The 12,768-nt window shown below is 37.0% G+C and overlaps 1 protein-coding gene across 4 annotated transcripts in view; it reads right to left on the bottom strand.

The window, feature by feature from the left end:
* ENOX1 (ecto-NOX disulfide-thiol exchanger 1) overlaps positions 1-12,768 on the bottom strand; it is a 511,619-nt gene that overhangs the window by 242,368 nt on the left and 256,483 nt on the right. For all 4 annotated transcript variants that reach the window (XM_019749803.2, XM_074329326.1, XM_074329327.1 and 1 more), the window contains one exon: positions 12,153-12,296. The gene's annotated coding sequence lies outside the window, so the exon portion shown is untranslated. The remainder of the gene's footprint in view (positions 1-12,152; positions 12,297-12,768) is intronic.

The following is a 12,768-nucleotide window of genomic DNA, read 5'->3' as shown; positions in this document are numbered from 1 at the left end:
GCATTTTTCTAGTGACTAATGATGTTGAGCATGTAAAACATTAAAAATACATACAATTCTTAGTAATGAATGAAACAGGAGTCATGCAGGAATTTTACACTAAAAACTAGAAAATACTGAAGAAGAGCTATCTACGCAGAGAAAGCACGTGTGTTTATGGGTTGGAAGGCTCAATGTTGATAAGATATCAATTCTTCCCAAATTGAGCCCTAGATTGAACACAGTCCCAAATCATAATCCCACCAATCCCACGCTGATGCTTCTTAGACACTGGCAAGCTGATTCTAAAATCTATATAACATTTTAGAACTAAGAAATCTAAACCAATCTTGTAGAAGAACAACAAGGATGGAGGGCTTACACCATCTGCCTTGAAGACTTACTATAAAGCTACAGTAATCAATACAGTGTGGTAACAGCATAAAGAGCAAAATCAATGGAACAGAACAGAGAGCTCAGAAATAGATGCACACGTACATGTGGCCATTAGATACGTGAGACGAGCACTGAGGCATTCCAATAGGGAAAGGCAAGTCTTTTCAACAACTAGTACTGGAAGAATTAAATCTCCTGCATAGAACATCTCACTCTCTCTCTACACACACACACACACACACACACACACACACACACACACACACACACACACACGTTCAGACAATTAAGTTCGCGAACTTTCCACCATGCGTTTACACAGTGGAAAGTTCGTGAACTTAACTGTTCAACCAAATATATTTATTTATATATATATATATGTATTTCTTATACCTCAATAATACAAATACAAACCCGATATAAACTAGGCAAATGATTTAGTGGATACTTGACGAACGAAGATATATGAGTGGCAGGTAAGCACATGAAGAACATTTGAACATATTAGTCAGCACAGAAAATATATATTAGATCACAATGAAATATCACTATAAACCACCCAACGGCTAAGATTAAAAAGACTGACAACACCACATGTTGTTGAGGATGTAGAACGACTACAGCTATCATATTGTTGGTGGGGATGTAGAATGGTGCACCCACTTGAGACAAAGATCTGGCAATTTCCTCTAAAACTTAATATACAGCTACCGATGACGAAAACTGCACTCTTGAGTATTGACCTAATAGAAATGAAAGTCTATGTTCACAGAAAGACTTGTTCAAGAATGTTCATAGCAGCTTCATTTGTAATTGTCGTAACCTGGAAAGAGCACAGGTGTCCATCAATAGAAAACAGATAAACAACCTGTGATACATTCATACAATGGAATGTCACTCAGCAAGATAGCAATAAACGACCGATAAACTCAAGAACAGATTAATCTCAGAAACACATACAACGTGAAACAAACCTGACACAAAAGAGTATGTAGTGTATGATTCTGTTTATACGAAGTTCTAGAACTTGAATTGATTTACTCTGCGGACTTAGAAGGAGTGTAAGGGATCTTTCTGGGGTGATACAGATTTGGTTGGCACAGGTGTATACATTTGTTGGAACTCATGAAATGTACACTTAAGATATGTGTATTTTATGTAAATACATACATAAATTTTACCTTAAAAATTTTATTTAACGAATCATAAACTTTGAATTTAAGCAATGATACATATGCCAAAGTATTTGGGGAAATTGTAGTGATGTCTACAATTTACTGTGAAATGTATCCAAAAATAAGATGGATTCATGGGTGGAGAGAGGGAAGGAATAATGCACAGTGGTAGGTATATATGAGTGTTCACTGCAAATTTCTTTCAACTTTCCTATATGGCTAAACATTTTCAAACTAAAACCTTGCAATAGAAAAAAAAATTCTTAAAAATGAGTCTTTCACAATAAAAGAAAAAAGTTAAAAAACAAAAAGAAGTAATCCCAGCTTCATAGTTATTAGCCATATGAACGTGACCACGTTTTTAATAAACAGTGTATGTCCTAATTTCCGTATTTATAAATGTACATGAAATAAAATGGGACTGGTAAGGGACTCTACCAGCTAATCTACGTAAAGAACCATTCCTGGTATAAATAAACCCTGGGTAAATGCTTTAGCTACTGTTTTCAGTCAGCATAGAGTGCCCAGGGCCATAAACCCACAAAAATAAAATGTTACCAGAAAAGAAGAAAACAATGGTTGCACTTTGTTAAAGCAGTTATGTTTGTTGCATAGACGAACCCAGATCCACAGTAATTTTTTTTTTCCCTGTGAGTGAATGTCATTTATTAGGACCCCTAAGTACATGTACTAGTAGAAAGGAAATACATTTTTTAAAACCCACAAAGCATATTTTTAGAAATGGTATTTCCTAGACTTTCATTCCAGGAAAACGCATGGCATGGAACACACTGGGCCCAGAGAAGAAAGCCTGCCAGATGCCACCGCAATAGACAGACTGGGGCTTTGGAGAGGAAACGTGGAAGGAGAACATGGAGGCTTAGGCCTCCCAGAGCCCTCCCGGCTGGCTGGTATTTAACCCACTGAAGTTATGGGACTTTTGGAAATTCACCTTTGTAGGTCACCTTTAACTAATTTTATTGTTTATTTGTTTAGCGAAAATTTAAATCATAGCCTACTTGGGCAAAGTTCTATGCATGCCCTCTAGGACATAAACAAAATGAGCTGGGAAGGTCATTGTAGAAGAAAAAATTCTAAGTGCAGTGCAAGGAAAGGTTAGTGCTATTTATATCCTGCCACCTCCTTTTCCAATATTCATTTTAAAAATACAATTTTAGCATTTTCAATCAATGTATAAAGTAACAGCATGCTTTTACAAGTGACAGGAATTCTCAAAGGTAAAAAGGAGCAGAATTTATGTGCACCATGTCTCACTTTGCTGAGAAGTGCAAAAGTAAAAATACGTTTTTTTATAAATTATATTTGCTATAGCTCTTATAAGTATTATCATTTTTATAAATAGATATTTTAAATACAAGTGGAATTTCTTAATGTGATATCTTTTACTTTCTTTCAATTGAGTAATGTTTCTGATAAGAAAACTGAGCTCTAGAATGTTGAAAACTGTTTCATCTATTATGACTGCTGCCCTTTGGGTTGTCGAATATACATACTTGTGACAATTCTAAGAAAACGTGATTAATAAGTGGATTCTTACCCAGGTCTTTAAAAGAACAACAACAAAAAATTAAATTAAAAGAAAAGGACATTCCGTTCCCTTAACTCACTTTATTTTGGGATTATACTTTCTCTGCTAAAATTTAAGATGGAATGTCTAACAGTGATGACATTGTTCAGTAAATAGCAGTCCTCCGTGTGTGTGAAAAATTCCAAACGAATGGAAATGTTCTCAGATATTTTATCTGGAACACTTTCGCTTATAGTATTTATTCAAATGTCCGTATCTTCCTTCTCTCTTTCTTTCAGGGAAGAATTTAGAAAAATGTCTTTCTATTAAAAGATGTCACTCCTTTTTGTCTATTTAAAAAAATAAACTTCTCTTACCTCTAGTGTGTGCACGTGCATGCACACGCACACACACACACACACACACACACACACACACACACACACTGTACTATCAATATCAGCTAAAGGTAAAATTAAAGGAACACTGGCTGCAAGTGAAATTCAGGAGTCACAGGAACAAGAAAGCTGGTCAGCAATACCTCTTAGCTCTTATCTTTTTCTCCCACTTCTCTCTGCCAGGCTCGGGGGCTGGGACGTCTGCACTCTATACCCTCTTTCCTGAGTAGAGACACAGCCATGAGTCAAGTGCCCTGTACTTCAGTGCCTTACTATTCTTCCCCTTGAGTGAAACCTTACTGGTAAGAAGAAATAAAATGTTACATGTAAATGAAAATAGTCATTTGGAAACCATCCTTCTGGGTCTTACCACCAATACACCGGTAATATTTAAAATTTCCTTCAATTTAAATAGTAATGCATTTGCCAAAGAAGTATTATTAGAAGACCTGTATTCAAATAAAGTTGACCACTGACTTTAGGTGAGTCCAATGTTTTCTAAATTAATGCAAGTTACTTACGAGGGTAAAAGGCCAAATTTTGCAATTCCTCCCAGTGTAGGTCATCATAGAGTAATATTGGGGGAAATTAAGGATTCATGAAGCAGTGTGAGGTTTTCATTATTGTTTTGTTGAGGTTTTTATTAGCCACGAGATTATATGACTGTATTTACTTGAAAGTGCATAACTGTCCTTGAAATTAATCATCACATAATTTCAACAAGTGTGCTCTCTTTAGTTTACCCAAATAGGAAGGTTTCCCTATATTAATTTTGTCTCTTTCATAAGCATCCTTGACATTCTTTGTCTTTAATTATTTATGTCTATGTCTCAAGTATTAAGAGCACAGTGAAATTTACAATTTTTCTAAGTTCTTAACACGTATTAAGCTTTGTTTTCTGCCTAGACCGATTCACCTTTTTGTCTTCAACAGTTTCTGGAATAATGCACTGCACAGCCGTATCTGTATTAAGAACCTAAATTCAGATTTCAATTTACTCAAGAAGAATTTGCCGACCTTCTAATCTGAGATTACACTGAAAGATCACACTTATTTTCTCACTCTTCTCCATTACATTTTAAATTTTAACAGCTTTTTCTCAAATCATATGTGAAAAATTTATAATCCAACATAATGACCAATCGCATTTCTGCCAAGCCATCCTGGGTCTCATCTATCTTCCTTCTTTCCTTTCGCTCTTTCTTCCCCCCCCATCCCCCCACCGCCTTTTTCCCTCCCTCCCTCCTTTTGGCTTCTTTCTTTTAAAATTCTATGCACCCTGATATAAAAGAAATGGAACAGAAAATGTAGAAGGATACCAGTTGTCCTATTACATTTCCTCATTTTCCATGCAGCTCCACCTTGGCTGGTGTGGCTGTACCCACGGCTCCACTCCGGCTCCCGAGAGCCTGCGCCCACAGGGGAAGGGGAGGACGGAAGGAGGGCTGCCCATCTGGTGATAATCTGAGCTGAGTGCCCAGGCAACACTTGGAGGCAGACAGGTGGATAAAGCAGCTATTTGATTTTCTAAAGTAAAATCCGCCAGAAATAAAGATGGTGCAATTTGCTGAAATTCCATCACACTTATTAACAGATATACCAAACGGGAAGCAAAGGCCACCTGTGGATCTATCATTATTACGGACACTGAAGAAAAGCACACATTTACTGTTAGAAAATAGTACTAATAATCTCACCCTGGGAATATTGGTAGCACCAGAACAAATTCTACTTCAAAATATATGTGACCAAGGTGGAAAAGCATTTCTCTGCTGATTCCACACATACCTAAATCCTAGGTGCTACGATGATTCCCAGCACGGCAGCTATAGGCCACTGAGCGCAAGAATTTCTGACACAAACCCTACTTCTGAGGCCTTACATTCAATCACAAAAGTCTATTTAAAACTAAACTTGGCACAAGTCTTCGCTGAAGAGAACTCCATCAAATACAACAAAAATGAAGAAAAAACCCGACAAATTTGACTTCCAGAACATTGCTTGCAAGGGAGACCAAAAGTAAATTCTCAATACTTATTAATCTTTTCATATAGAAAATTAAATTTGGCAAGTGGCAAGGTCATTTACAGTCTAATAATTCCCAGTATCTTGAAGGGAATAAATAATTTAAAAGAGTGAGAATTAAACTCAGGAAAGGCTGTCAGTTCTAGAAATAATTTCTTTTTCTCTTGAATTTTTCAAAGTTGCATTTTTTTAGTGGTGTCAAGTGGCTCAGCCCACAATCATACACACAAATATAATTGATCAAAAAAAGCTTTGCTCTCATAGAATAACAAAACAGGGCAGAATTTGAGAATAGTCTAAACTCTAAGATATATGAGGTCTGACAATTAAATTCGTGAACTCATCCTAGAAAAAGTGCTACATACCTCATTGTTGAATATCACTATGGTCTCCTTCGAAGTACTTCCCTTGGGAAGCTATGCACCAACGCCAGTGCCTAGTCCACCCTTCAAAGCAATTTTGGAACTCTTTTTCTGGAATGGCCATCAGAGCTGTTGGCGTATTACCCTCAATGTCCTGAATGTCATCAAAATGTCTTCCTTTCAATATTTCCTTTATCTTCAGGTAAAGAAAGAAGTCATTGGGGGCCAGATCAGGTGAGCAGGGAGGGTGTTCTAATATAGTTGTTTGTTTACTGGCTAAAACTCCCTCAGAGACAGTGCCGTGTGAGCTGGTGCATTGTCGTGATGCAAGAGTCGTGGATTGTTGGTGAAAAGTTCAGGTCGTTTTCATCTTTTTCGTGCAGCCTTTTCAGCATTTCCAAATAGTAAATTTGGTTACCTGTTTGTCCAGGTGGTACACATTCATAATGAATAATCTCTCTATCGAACGAGGTTAGCAACATCGTTGCACCAAGTTTGCAAAGTTTATTGTCAGACCTCCTGTAGCTCTTAAAATTTTAAGGCAATGGATGCTTTCTCTGAGAGCCCTGCATAATCTGGGAGCCCTAACCAGAGACGTTAATTTTAATAACTCTTAGGAATTGCTGCTCTCAGTTAACTTTGATCTTTCATTTATTTGTGGACCTCAGTTTTCAATCACAGGAGGTCTAAAATGTCAAAGTAAAGTGTTGTGGTAGATGACAGATGATTGCCAAGAACACTAAAACACCTCCAAGTCAAAGGACCGTGTAACCATCCTATTTATTGTTGTAACCTCTACAAATATTTACTACTTTGTTCATGCATTCAATCATTCAACAAACATTTATTTAGCACATACTAGGCAAAACACCTACAAAATAACCCTAAAAAAAATCTACTGAAAAGTACAAATATATATTCACTTGAGGATTTTGATAGCTTCTGTTTTTTTGAAGGCACCAGACACTAAACAAACATTTAACTTGAGACAGATTTTGAAATTATGAACATGGTACGTAACTCATTGACACCGATTGAACCTCAGAGGCCAAGGACTGGGAGTAATCCCTTCTTCCTATTTTCATTCTCTCTTGTTTGTCTTTGCTCTATATCTTTTGTCTTTCCTCACTGTTTAGACACAATGATACTTGATTGCGATGGAATTGGTCAAGTCACATTAGAAACTGCTCATAGGAAAAATCAGTAGGAAAAGACAGAGGCGTATGTACATAATATTCTCTCTATATGTAGATAGACTTATGTTAGTATGTATGTCTATCTATATGTAATAGTTTTATTATCTCGAGATGGATGAACAGGAAGGTTAGCAAGTTTTTTTAACTCTACAAAAGAGATTCCAAAGCAAATACAGTGGTATCAATATTTTAAAATATGGGGGTGGGTACATAGGTTTATTATTTTCTGTAGGTTTAAACTACTTTATAATAAGAATGAATAACCAGAAATTAATATAATATTGTATGTCAACTGTAACTGAACATTTTTAGAAGTTGTTTTAGTTAATATATTTTTTAAATTTTATGGTTTAAAAGAAGAATGCTATAGAAATTTAGGTCATTAGAAGGAGCTGTTCTGGTAAGTCCAATTTTCTTACTCCTGGGCCCAGAACACACAGGCTGATTATTTTCCATCTTTAGCCAGAGGAACAATGGTGAGTTAATATGGAAGAAAAGACTGTCCTTGATATGTCAGTGGCACTTCTGCAAATGGGTGGTCATGTCTAGATGGAAGTGAATTATCTGAACATAATTATGCTGAATCCTCTAGCTTTAAAAGAGTGTTTCAACTCATGTACCATCCAGGAAAGTTACTCTTTCACGGCCTTACAGGGTGTGAATATGAGGTTTAAGAGACACAGCTAATGGATGCCACATTTTCAATGCTGCTAAAAATGTACGCTAAGAGTATGGATTTTGGAATTACAATTTGCACACTTACCGATTAGTTGTGCAAGACCACAATTGACTTTTTTTTTAAACCCTTCACAAATACTTCCTTTCCTTTCAAAATTGCCATTAAACATTTTCTAATGTAATTGCAAGGTTTTCATTGGATGCTGGGCAACTCTAGCAGGAAGGGAACCCACAAATATTTTATTAACTGCATCATATGTAACTCTGAGAATAGCAAGGAGCCAAACAATTTTGTTTTTGTTTTTCTCATAGTGGTAAATAAGTTTGAAACATTTCCCTGGTGAGGCACGAGTAACTTGAGATGTATTGTTAAATATGAGGGTGGAACTATATCATGTAAATAAGTGGTATTACACAGCACACATTTTTCTGAAAAAGTAGTCTCCATGCATTAGAGTTAGATATATACCCCAATAAGAAGGCATATTGACTTATAATTTTCAATATTACATCCTTGTATTTTTTATCATATGTTATTTTTCAACTAGGGGAGGAACATGGTCTCATAAAGCTGATATTTATTCTTCCATGTTTATAGGACTAGTAGTGCATTACAGGAAATGAGAAAGTCTGAGAAGTCAAATATAATTTGGTGTCCTGTGCACAAAAAAAGACAGAACAGGAAAATCACCATGTTTAAATAATCTGGCTCAGGAATTTAGCCACAATGCTTTAAATAATCAAATAATCCAATAAAAGGGGATGCTTTGATGTTATTATTTCTATCTCCATAAATGCAGCCTTTTTATAGATGATAAATCTTATGTAGGATTCTTCATTTGACTAGACAACAAAGCAAAGAGTCCTTTAATTCAGTTCTCATTTTCAACTCTGTACCTACTGTGTGTATTTTCTGGAAGGTAAGGCAGATACTAAGTGTAATCCACCATAACAACCGAAATACCCCTTCTTAGAATGTTATCTTTAAGTCATGAATTCTTCTCATTTTGTTAGTAAGTAACCTTTGTACCAGGGAATTCAATGAATTCTTATGTTAAATTCAGACAAAATAATAGTGAATGAGAATTTGTTTTGCCTTGGACTCCGTGTATAACGGTAAATGTCTCAAGAGCCTTAACAAAGCTTTTGGGGGAGAAACGTCCTGAAGCTGAATTGTTTTTAAGTCCTTTCCTTTTAATTTATAAAACTTTACTTCACACTTTGGAAGCCTCCAGAGAAATAAAAGTCATCAAGTCACTTCCTATTCTCTGCATGCATGAAGAACAGAATGGGGGCAAAGTGAGGAAGACAGCAAGCCTGATGGAGGGCGGTGGGGTGGAGGGGGGCGGCCAGGGATACTGGCTACCGTCAAGGTCCATAAGAGCTCTCCACAAACTGATCCCCAAAATTCTGTGCCATGGAGCAGAGACCTGAAACTGGGCCACATGGTGAAAAGCAAATGAAAAAGCCTTCCTTTGTTACTTACCTTTTTCAGTTTTCTCTCAGCTTTCAGATTTTCTACCCTTCCGTCTCTCAGTGACTGAGCTGGCACCTTTACAACATCAGCCCCACCATTTTCTCTGGGGCCTGGGGCCTGTCTTTTTCCCAAATCTCCAGAGTTGTCCTCTCTCTGACATTTTCCTGCACTGAGTTCTGGTATTATCTTTCCCACATCCACGTACCTCTATCAAACAACACTGACCTCCTTTAAGCACCAAACTAGAAAGCCTGGCTCTCCAAAAAAAAACATCATGTGCATATCAGTGTTTCTAAACAGCTGAAAAACACACATAAGCCCAGAATAGAGATGTAACGGCATGGAAGAGAATGGTACGCAAAGCTAAAAACTACGGTCTCGGCCCAGCTCACCCTTAACTCAACTGCCCATTTCAGTATTTTGAACTCTAAGTGAGAAGGTTATACTCAGGGCAGCCCTGGTCCTCCCCTGCAGGGAAATGCAATGGGGGCGAGGGGCCTGGGGAAGCTATTGGTCTTTGGTTCCCGGAACCAAGGCTGCTAACTGTTCTAAAATCCATGGGACAACCTTGCATCATAAGTGTCAATAGTGGCCTCACTGAGAAACACCAATAGATGATTTTTAATGTCCCTTCAACCAGTCTGGACTCTTTTTTTTTTTTTTTAATTTATCGCAGGTGACATTGGTTAATACAATTATATAGGTCTCAAATGTACAGTTCTGTAATACATCATCTATATATCACATTGTGTGTGTTATAGACTCAGTTGTCCTTCCATCACCATATATTTGACACCCTTTTCCTTCATCTACCACCCCCCACCCTCTGGTAACCATTAAACTGTTGTCTGTGTCCATGAGTTTTTGTTTGTTTGTCTTGTTTATTGTTTTCAGTTTTATATCCCACAAAAAAAGTGAAATCATATGGTTCAAACTAAACAGCACAGCAAAAGAAACCATTAAAGAAACAAGGAGGCAATCAACAAAATGGGAGGAGACATCTGCAAACAACACTTTTGATAAGGGGCTAATATGTACAATATAAACAGAACTCACACAACTGAACAACAAAAACAAAAACAAACAATCCAATTAACAAGTGGGCAGAGGACCTGAATAGATACTTCTCCTAAGAAGACATACAAACGGCCAACAGATACGTGCAAAGATGCTCAAAGTCACTAGCTATTAGGGAAATGCAAATAAAAACTACAATGAGATACCACCTCACAACTGTTAAGAATGTCTGTTATCAACAAGACAAGTAATTACAAGTATTGGAGAGGCTGTGGAAAAAAAGTCTGAACTCTTAAGCTTAAGTGGAATGTAGAGAATTTAAGAGACTTGGAAAAGAGCTGTGAGAATAAAGACATTTTTGGATTATAGAGTTTTATAGGAAAAGTTCACAAAAATGCATTTATCTCTCCTGAAGAGAAAAAGGATGATTCAAGTTTATGATGATACAGGGGGATTCTAACCAACAAAATTCTCTCTTTACAGGAAGAAGAAATAAAGTGCCATGCTAGGAGGTTAGGAATTACTTAGGATTTCTTGACAATAAGGTTTCTAAGAAAGGAGCATCTATATTTGGTCTCAAAAGGAAGGTGGGTACCTGAGTATGAAGGTTGGAAAATAAATAGATTCTCACTGGTGTCAGAAAAGTTCAAGTGGGGTCTTATTTGTAGACTCGGGAGGAATAGTTAGGTAAGTTTTCAAGGCCTTTCCAGCACGTCTGTTTTTATGGATATGTGTATTAGGTGTCTACGCACTACAATATTCTACCAAACTGACAGAATTGAGTTGAAGATGAAGGCACAACTTCCCACCCACCATCTCCCCTAATCCTTCCTGCCTGCCTCACACTTCAAAGTGAGTCAATCTCAAGGCCCAACAAAGAAGGATGCGGTGGGAAAACTGGAATCTAGCCCCACACTGCAGTACAATCGACTTTGATTTCTCAGTAGAAATAAAATTTAAAAAACAAACAAACAAACGAAAACAGAAACAGCAAAGGACTCTTAGGAGAGAAAATATCTGTCTCCATGAACAGAATAAAAGTCCTACCAAATGAAATAAATGCTTGTGGGCAACGACGTGTCATTCTAGGGATGTACTGTGTCCCTTCTCCCTTGCTCTTCGTTTAGTTTCCGTCCACTCAGTATACCAAGGTGTACCCTCTCTCCTGTTTATTTTTCCATCCATGAAAGATGCATGGATAGAATTTATCCTTTGGGTAGGTCTTTGCCAGAAACCACTTTCAAAATAAAAGTGTTTTACTTGTACTATCTCAACAGCAAAACATGTACTTCCAACTCTGTTGGCTAGCAAGCTTTTCCCTTGAGTATGCAATAGTACTGTTAATAAATTTTCAAGCTGTTAATATACACATGTTAAACAAAACAATCACCACCTTGTTCTACCATTATAAATTGTAGGGTTAGTAGCCCTTGGTAGAATTAAATTAAAACATTCTGGCCACCAAGACTTTATTATTTGAAAAATGTCATAATGATAACACTAGTTATCGACAAATACAGTTTTGCTTTTCAGTGTTTCAAAATATAATTCATCCACAAGGTCTTAACTAATTGAACACAGTTAACGAAATCTGATACATGTCGACATACAGTATAATTAATTGAATCTGTTCAATTAGAATTTATGAATACAGAAATAAAATTTGTTTTAAGCCAATGTGGGCGATATTTTATTTCTAATATCCTTGTAACATCCCACAGAGCATACAATAATAAGTATGAGAAGCAGCGTATCAAATTTCTTTTCATTTATGCCCATCTCCCAATGAAATCAAAGGATTACATTCTCTGCGTAATCTCCTTCCAGGGTTTTTATTGCCATAGAGTATACTATTGTCCATTTTAAAAATATCTCTCAAAATTAATAATTAGTGAGACAAGTGAAAAAAATTAACACAAACCTTAAGATCACCAGCAGATCAGAAGACAAACACGTTCTTTGAGGACTTGACTGAAGCAATATATTCACAAAAGTCTTTTAAAGGGAAGCTGTTCACAAAGGAAGTCTCATGGAAGACGGTAAGGCTTTGATATGCCAAGTGCTTCTGGAAGAAAAGAAAAGCACACCTTTAGGATATGTCCAAAGTACCATTACGGCCAGTCTCAGCCACCGTGGTCAGAAAGTGCTATTATTAGCATGAACCGCTATTATTAAAATAATGGTATTAATGCCTGTTAATTTTGTACCCCCAAAATCTCCTTATTCATAAATGGCAGGGTGGGGAACAGTAAACTTTCAGCACTGTATTTAGGAATCTCTAAAGGTCAGGAGTATTTCATTAAACTAAGCGAACTCCGCTTTCCCTCTTATCTAAACGGCCAGGATTGAAGAACTGGGGGTGGGGTGTGTGTCTGAGGGCAGCAACACAAGTGTTGTGGAATATTTCCACTAGCTTCAAGGCTCTGTGCAAGGGGCTTCATCTACGGGGCACTTCAGTCTGCAGAACGGCCCTGCAATTGGAGCGTTGTGGCCCCATTTTACAGATGAGAAGAGTAAAGCACACTCAGGCTTAGAAT

Source organism: Rhinolophus sinicus, linkage group LG04, assembly GCF_036562045.2.
Source record: "Rhinolophus sinicus isolate RSC01 linkage group LG04, ASM3656204v1, whole genome shotgun sequence".
Classification (NCBI taxonomy): domain Eukaryota; kingdom Metazoa; phylum Chordata; class Mammalia; order Chiroptera; family Rhinolophidae; genus Rhinolophus; species Rhinolophus sinicus.
Note: the sequence above shows the minus strand (reverse complement) of the source record. Positions and strands in the feature narration are given on the sequence as shown.